The following is a 9,204-nucleotide window of genomic DNA, read 5'->3' as shown; positions in this document are numbered from 1 at the left end:
GCGGCCGGGGCGCCGGGCCGGGACACCGCGCCGCGGGCCGGGCTTCCCCGCCGGCGGCAGCGCCGCAAGGCTTCAGTGCCGCCGGGGCCAGAGCCGCGCGTCGGTGACTTCGGCCAGCGCGGCCACGGAGCGTCCTCGCTCGGGCAGCGGCGAGGAGGAGSAGGAGCAGGAGGTCCCCCTTAAGCAGAGGCTGAAGGCCGGCGGCTCCTCTGGCACCGTCGCGCCTGAGTCCAGGCCAGCCACCACGTTGTGCAGACACGGACAGGGTCGAAGGGCTTTTCGAGCGCACCTCGCGCGTCCCGCGGGGCTCTGCCGGCTCGTCGGCCCGCGCACCTTCCCTGGAGGGGCGACCGCAGCCCCAGGGAAGCCCTCCCTACCCGCCTGCACAGCCGGGGCCTCCGCAGCCGCCTGGGCCGCGCACGACGGGCGGACGAGGGGTGACGGGCGGACGAGGGGTGACGGGTCTCTGGCCCACGCGGCGGTGGGGCGCTGGGTCTCGCAGAGTGTCAGTGCCCCACAGAAAACAGGGCACGGAGCTAGCAGTGCGCCCGTTCATGCTCGTAAGGAGCAAGGCTGTTTCGGGAGGCCATGCATTTGCCTACTTTTGGTCACACGCGGAAGGATGCACTGGGAGAAGGATGACTGTGCCCCACAGCTGATACCTAATTCATGAGACAGGAAAAGATAGGAAGAAAAAATACCTCCTGTCTCATTAACAGCCATCAACCTGAGTGAGTAAGATGGCGTCTGAAGTAGCAGGCATGAAACCAATAGCTACTTGAAAGAGTAGGATAGGTTTGTTTTTCCTTAAGGAATTACAGGGAATATTAAATCCTTGCAGTTATAAATCATTTAATGCAAATCATTTAATCCAAACAGAATTTTTACAGGCTCATGAGGCTCACTCATTTTGCCAAGAGTGAGTCATGTACAAATAAAATGTAACCAACAAAGAAAAGAACTCTCATACCATGTGTATGTGGGTGATCCTTTGAAAAACTTATAATTATTTTTGTTAACTCTACTGCAGCCAGGAAGACAGGTTTGTGAAGAAAGAGTGAACACTGATAACTGAACTGTAGCCCATCAACATGAGGTTTTTCCTCCACACACAAAGTCATAGACAGGTCCCTTGTCAGTCCAGCAACAGTAATGGTGTGACCAATGTCTTACCATCCCCCCAAAATCCATGATTTCAAACAAAATTGTGTACTGACATACTAAGAAAACAAAAGCCTTTTTTAAAAAAATGAAAATAATGTTAAGTGATTAATACTTAGTAAAAGAATGTGGTAGGCAGTTAATCCCCTCACTTAAGGGTTAGTTAAGGACACGAGTTAAAACTTCATTTTTCACTCACCATGTCATAAATATGTGCTGCTGAACACAGAGCACAAAATGAGCTCGTGGAGTCGTGATACGCTCTTTTCAGATGACTAAAATGTAGGGACACAAAGTCATGTGACAGAATATGAATCTTAAAATGTGTTATCATCCTCATCTTATGAAACTGATCCACAACACTGACAGCAACATTAAATATTTGTCAGTACCCAAGAGGTACAACTTTGTAACACATTTTAACGCTGATTCCCTGCAAAAGACAAAACATTAGGAAGAGATCAAGCATTGTATCACTACTATCCATGTAGTCTGGATTTTATAGTGCACTGCAGGACAGACACTCCTGGTTTCTCACTCGGCCACAGTCTCCCTTCCACCTGCTTGACATGATATTGCATATGACCTGGAAGTCCCTTGTGTGCACTAGAAGAGAAATGGAGAAAGCAACAGAAGGGAACCCAACAGCATTTTGGTTGGACTTAGCACAATCTAGCTGTCCAGATCCAGTGTGTAGTCTGGAGATCAGTGAAGGACACGGCCCCAGATTTAGGCAATCCAGGACCCCTAAGCCATATGTAACACTGTCACTATCAATGGCCCTCCCCAGTGCCTTGAATGCCACTCTGCTTGGGATAGCCATAAAAGTAGACCTGCCCAGGACAGCAGCTGCAGCATGGAGCTCATTCCTTCCCCCTACAGCAGGAAGACAGACAGATCCTCTTGTTCCCTGCAGGGGTTTGAAGGAAACTCCACTTGCTTTATTTCTAGGATGCCCTATGCCTACTGTGCATTCGTATGAATGCTTTTCTTACACAGAGGCTGAGAGAGAAGGGGTCAATCCAATTGCAAGGTATGTAGAAAAGCCTCTGTATCCCTGCAGTGTCTGTACTACCTGACCTGCAGTGAGCTCCAGAGAGGGAGGGAGGGAGCATACAGCTTGTGCAGCCAGGAAATTATTGGGCAAATTTTCCTTCTCCATTAGAACAGAATTTCAGGTTGTTTGCAGGCATAAGCTCACACTGCATCACTTACTCAGGGGTCATGGGTTTTTTTTCTGACTCTCTTTACACGAGAGTCAGAAACTTTCAATAAAAAAAAGCAAGTGGAGACTCTGACCTCATTAAGTGGCACTGAGAGCTGAACCAGGAGTGTGTATGACATAATCCAGCTCTGCGATGAGCTGGAAGAGAATCTGTAAATGTTTCAGGGCATGAGGTTCTTGTCAATGAAATAGTATTTTTTTTTCTTTCTAATGTCAACAGAAAGAGATAGCTTGGCACCTTGGTGGATTTTGACTTTTTATTCCTCCTTGCTCTAAATTTACTTTTCCCCATAAATAGTTTTTGCCTAGCTTCCAAACCTTTGGGAATGGGCAGGTGGGGAAAAAGTCTAGTTCAGCTGGGCTTTTGGATTGTAAGTCATGCCTTGCATTTACCATCAACTTGCAGATTTCTTTCTTATTGCTTATTTTTATTGTTCTCAACTCTCCCCCATGGATCTCTGAATTGCCTGGCAAATCACACACAAATGTGCTTGTGTCTTTCTTAGCAGTATTACACACCTCATCTGCTTTTTCGGGTTTTATTCATTTGTTTATACCTAAGCAGGCAGACAGCACAGACCAATAAAACATGAGCTAAGGAAGCAGCTGAATGACATGATCTCTTAGCACACATCATCTGGTGGACAGAGGAGCCCCTAATCATTTTTTGAAGTAGGGTCTTATGAGACGTGCAGTTTTTCTTACTCATTTAATTCCTCCGGCTTCTTATTTCCCCAGACGTCTGAAATAGTATGTTCTACGGTGCATGGGAAAACAGAGATTGAAGATGAAAACAGTTATGATAAAGCAGCACAAAGTGTCATTAATTTAAGATCACTCTGGAGTCTTCTGCTTAAATAAGAACCTCACCTTTTGGCAGACAACAAGAATCCAAAATAGTTAATTTTAAAAACCTTTAAAGGAACGTTGAAACCAGGAAAGCACACGTGTCCTTTCTGAATGTTCTGGACTACCAGTAGTGACTCAGTACAGCAGCAAAGCATCCCATATGAAACCATCTTTAAACCATGGATAACCAGTGCTTATACACACATAAAAGCTACCAAGCAGTAAATGGATACAGTAACTTTAGATTAATTTAAATTTCTGTTAATGATAGCTGAGGCCAATCTGCTCTAAATGCCATGAAAGGCTTTGAAACATTTGGGTGTTAACTGAAGGTATTTGGCCAATATCCTGTAGTCTTTGCCCAGGCAAAATACCTTTTTAGTATAAAAGTTTGATACTAAACTACTAATATGTTATATTGTTTACTAACATTCTTTTCATCTTCAACTTCCATTTTACTGTACAGTGTACTACATATTTATTTCAAGAGTTCTGGGGACTGAAAAATAACTTAATGTAATAATATTTTGGTTTTGCACAGAGATCCAATTGCATTTCATCATCAGAATTCAAGGGGAACCACAGCATGTGTGTGAGAACTGAAGAGAAATGAATAAAAATTGAGACAAATGGAAAAAAAAAAACTCCTAAATAACAAGAAAGAAAGTAAAAGAGAAAGAAACACATCTAGAGGCACAATGTAACCTCCAATGCACAGTTCATATCACCACATATTTCAGCAAATATCCGTTTTTGATCTTGCATGCAAAACACAGCAGGGGATTTTTTTTCAAGTTATGCAAGGATGCACAGGGCAAGTAGGATATTAGCGCTTGGTCCACAGAACCAGATGAACAAGAACAGAAAAATCTGAATGAGAAAAAAAGCAGCAAGATTAAATTATTACCAAAAATCATTTTAAAGTTTGTGTTTCTAAATTACAACTACAAAGTATTTGGGAGAACAGTCTTAGCCCTCCTACAGCAGAAAACTGAAGCAGGCTTCCAGACTRAATAAGAATTTGTGCATATTCTCCTCTTTATTGCAAAACTAGTTTATTAAAAGAGACTATTGGGACTGCTACCAAAGGATGATGTGGAGGTTCAAGAAAGTTCAAAACAGATCAGACAATTTATGGTCAATAGGTCTATCAATGGCTAGTAAACATCATGATGCAATCCAGTGAAATCTCTGTCTCAGGAAATTCCCATAACCTCTGACTGCCAAAAGTTAGGAAATTCTACACTTGTCATATTTCTTTTAGTCTTTCTGTACGCATCTTCTACTGGTCAGTCAGTAAAAGGCAATTGGGCTATATGGGCTACTGGTGTAAACAAAAATCGTGGTTCATATATCTTACATTCTAAAAAGACAAAGTCGTTGTTATATTATGTCGTCACCTGTGATTAAACTTTTTATGATCTGAGCCTTCAAAATCTCATTAAAATGATTTCACATATTCTGGATTTCACAGAAATACACAGCAGAGGCAACTCCATGTAAGGTAACAAATCAGTATTAGTGACAAATGTAGGTGACAAATGAAAGATTCATTAACTCAGATCTATACCTTTCCCTTCATACTGAATGGAATAGACAAAGGGCAAGATGTGGGACATCAGAGAAGACAGCCTGCCAGGCGTGAAGAAATAGGATTAAACTGACCTGCAGAAAAATTTCTGGGTTTGAAATAGGTTTGACAGCACCAAAGGCTTTGGACACAGTCCCCTTTTAATGGTGGATAAAAGACATCTCTTTTGAGAAGAATCAAAGCAAGAGTGACTGCAGCTCTTTAAGAAGGTAGAGTGGGAAGACGAATGCTGTCTTATGGACTGGCTAGAAGTCCTACTGAAACCAGATCCCTTGTCCCAAACCACTGTGGTTTCAGCTAAAAGATCAGGGCTTGGAAAGGCTCCTGCAATTGTAATAATTGTAACTGGGTTACTTTGAGGGAAAGCTAAAACCCACTGGGGAAAGATTTGATTTTAGAGACCTGATAGCAACAAGAGTTTTGCAAGTTCCCTCTTTCCTAATCTACGACCATATGGAGCTCAGCTACCAGGTGGGTGGTGTATTAACTGAGGGAATGTGCAGCTTGTCATATTCAAAATCAACTTGTTCTTCATAACTGAGCATTAGTATGGAAAACATGGCAAGAAATACGGAGATTCTGGGAAACAGCCTCCATTTCTAAGTAAAGATAATAAAAACTATGAACCTAGATTCCACTTTTCTACTAAACTCAGAACAGAACTTAGAAGCCTGATTTCTTTTCTCTGGAGAAGATTATGACATTTACTCATTTTAGCAAGTAAAATCATATAAAATATTAACCTATCATCTTTTTATTTCATTCTCCACCTTTTGCTTTACCAATATTTTGCTAAGCTTTATTTTAGCAGACCTAAAACAAGGAATGAATGATGTCACTTTACTTTTATCCTCTTGAATCCATTTGGATTTCTGGACTCATACAGAGTTTTACTGAAGCATTTTAGATCCTAAGTTCTCTTCAAAGATACGAAAGACAAATGGTGCTAGCATAGATGCTATAATGGTATAATACTCTAATTCTATTATTTTAGAATGGCTGTTGTCATTTTTTACAAGTGTATTTAAGTAATGCAAGCGCATAAATACCTGCTTAGTGTACCRTGTAGCATTGGTAGAGTTCCAACAGTCATATTTCAGTAAATGCCAATTTAAACAAGATCTGCCTAACTTACAAGAGGAAAGAGTCTCTGTGATTATGGGTTTCATGTTGTGATACTTATGCTAATAGTGTCTTAAAGAGGAAGCAGTTCCTTCCTCTGGAATACCCAATCCACTAGGAATCCTAGAAAATGCTCTGCAGCTCAGCTTTACAAAGCTCTGTACAACCTGCCAAGGAGGAACCCTGCTTTAATCAAAACTCTGGCTTTTCAAGTGACCTTACTTGCTGAAGCAGTGTAGCACTCTTACCAAATGTACATAAATCATTGCAGAGGGAAATACTTTAATAAAAGTTCTTGTTTTACTTCTAAAGAGTAAGTACAAGTCATAGCACAGCATATAGCATGCTCATACATCGGTAAAAAATACTATCTGAAAAGAGGCATCAGGGAGGCATAAAGAAAGACAGATGTAATCACTTCCACTCAGAATTCACTATGCAGAAAAGACTGTAAATGTAATTTGAGGCCGTATTTTTTTATATTTACTTGGTCAGCCATAGTCCAATAACATAAAAATCAAAAAGCTAATTGTGACCTGAATGCACTGACAAGTATGTAAACAACTACAGATCCTACCTGGTGCTCTCAGACCCATGGCTATGTACTCCTGGAACAAATCAGAAACTGGAACTACTGTAATAGCCGAATATCTCGTTTCTTTAGGATACGTTTGAATGAGCTAAACATGAACAAACAAGCAATGGATGAGACAGATAAGTATCTAATTCCAACAGGAAGGAACCTCCTGCTTATTAACTTATCCACTAGAGTCAGTCCTCTTCCTTTTAGAGAAAGCTATCCACCAAATCTACACTCAGTACTAGGGCAATAAACAAATTAGAAATGTACAGAAACAGGCTGAACAACCCACCCTCAGTTTTTTATAATTGTCTTTAATAAAAATAAGAACTCAGGGAGGAGGTGAGGATGACTAGGAACTGAGGATGGGATACACTGTCTGATTTTTTTCCATCCAAACATATCGCTTCATTTTTTTTTCCAATTTCCTAGGTCTTCAGACATATCAAGAACAGTTACTTGTTCTTTCTAAAGACTAACTTTTTAGAGAGCTGGCACTTAACGCTGTCTGCAAAAAGGAAATAAAACTGAAAAAATCTTACCTGCTAGAACTACTTTTTAATGGTCTAATGACCTTCTAAAACAAACAAACTGAATTTTGCCAAAAATGTCATTGCAAAACAAAGTGCTTCTCAACTTCTCAACTATAGAATTACTACTACAGTGTAACAGTCATCTGAAGGAAGAAGCTTCTTTTGAAAAAAAATGTGTATTTATTCTTAATTACAGTGCCATATTTCATCATTCAACATTGAAACTGCCCACCAATAAAATAGCACTCATTGGTTTTATAACATTTCCAGTTCAAAATGTTATTTTCAGAACTCTAATTGATCCTCCAAATGAGCTTTATTAATCATTGACGGAAAATTGGCAAAACCCTACTTTGTACTTTGGCAGCCTTTCAAAATGTCCAATTAGGTCAAATCAGGAAAGCTCTAGAAACTAATTACAGCAGCACTTCCAAGCCAAAAAACTCATTGTAATCTGAAACAACTGCAACATTATAGGAAAGGAAAAAAAAATCCTTCAATCACGATTCAGTTATGCACCTGAAATACCACCTCCACAACAAACGTGCCAAATAGTTAGCCGCTCCTCGAACCACATCAGTTAAACACATTTGCTCACAGATTTTCCTTATCAGTTTCATAATGTCACAGAGTAATTCACCAAAAGAAGCAGTGCCAGCCAATTTCTTAATCTGTCAAGTGAACACTGACTCCACTTCAACATTTTTCTATACTTCTCATCTTTAGTGCTTTAAAATCACAGGTATGCAGAGTCTACACCTTTTTATGAATTTCAGGAGTTCTGTACTCCCCCTGCATGTTTGTACATTAACAAGTGTGTTGACAATATGATAAAAATAATCTTGGCATCAACAACAATAGCCATCTTTATCTAACTACTCAAGAATTTGATCTTTGCTGCTGCAATAGTACAGCCACTAGAGCTATAGGTGCTGGTGGGCTGTTTGAGGTGTGTGTTGCTGCCAATCTTAATCCCACGACCCACAGTTAAGAATTAATTAGGACCTGAAGATGCCAGAGGGAGGCGAAACAAACAAAAATAGCATTTTAATTAACGGTAAACAATAATTAAAATTCTGCATTATGTTCAGCATCTGCACATTTCTAGACTCACTGCAGTGACTCTGAATCTAATGAGATCATCCAACTAAATCCCAGAGGATGGGACAGATCTCAGATTCTGAGTACCTCTCCCATCATATCTAAAACAGTAAATAATTCATTCATTCTTAATGTGAAGATGAATAATTAAAAATTTAAAATAATTAACACTGTAAAGGGAGCAATGTGCGTAGACCCTGGCCAGATTAAAGGAGAACAACATGTGCAGCCATGAGATGAGAACAATTTTGAGTTTTCCATTCCAGATATTCCCCTAGCTTTGCAATTTCAGATCAAAATGCTCCCTACTTTGCTAGACACAAGATGACACTACGTTCAGTAGTACTTATTTACAGTTCCCTTTTATTATGCTAACCTGCCATTATACTAACATGATTAAGAAGGTCGTGTAATGCACCAAATATAATGCACCAAATCATCACCAAAGTCATAAATGTTGCTTCTAACATTTTCTACTACAGTCACCTTTTAATTACAACATTGATCCTTTCTTCTTCTAAGTTTCTTCCTATCTACTTTAATTACTCTGTTTCCTATGCCATTCMGTCTTTGGCTGGCCAGTTTCCCTACAAATAGGATCTGATCACATCATCTCAACACAAGGCATTCCACTCTCTGAAGTCATGCTTGGGACAGTCGCCTGTCATCCAGAATTCAAACTTCTTAACAAAATTCTCCTTACCTTTATCAGGATAGTTTAACTTCCTGAAGTACAGCTTTACCATGAGCTTGATCAAAGATCATCAACAGGATCTAGCCATACAGAAGCAAGTCAAGGGTCTCCCTTGTGCCCATCTCTAGAAACCTAAAGGAAAACATTGGTGAAGTAACCATGTAACTTACGTATTCTGTCATTTTCCAAAAACAGACTAAATGTTTTAACATTTACTAACTACATCTAGAACTTTAATTCACAAAATGAAGGTAACTGAATTCATAATTCTGTTTCTATAATACACTCAGACTTTAAAGCCCTCAACAGAACATTGAAATCATAGCCACTACTTGGCAGACAGTTTTA

The 9,204-nt window shown here is 40.1% G+C and overlaps 1 protein-coding gene across 1 annotated transcript in view; it reads right to left on the bottom strand.

Moving 5' to 3' along the window:
• Positions 1-8,984, bottom strand: part of THRB (thyroid hormone receptor beta) — a 172,487-nt gene extending 163,503 nt beyond the window's left edge. The window contains exon 1 of the mRNA XM_085322347.1: positions 8,866-8,984. The gene's annotated coding sequence lies outside the window, so the exon portion shown is untranslated. The remainder of the gene's footprint in view (positions 1-8,865) is intronic.
• Between the last annotated feature and the right edge of the window lie 220 nt (positions 8,985-9,204).

This window comes from Rhea americana, unplaced genomic scaffold (genome assembly GCF_003343005.1).
Source record: "Rhea americana isolate MKP2758 unplaced genomic scaffold, rheAme1 scaffold_77, whole genome shotgun sequence".
Taxonomy (NCBI): domain Eukaryota; kingdom Metazoa; phylum Chordata; class Aves; order Rheiformes; family Rheidae; genus Rhea; species Rhea americana.
Note: the sequence above shows the minus strand (reverse complement) of the source record. Positions and strands in the feature narration are given on the sequence as shown.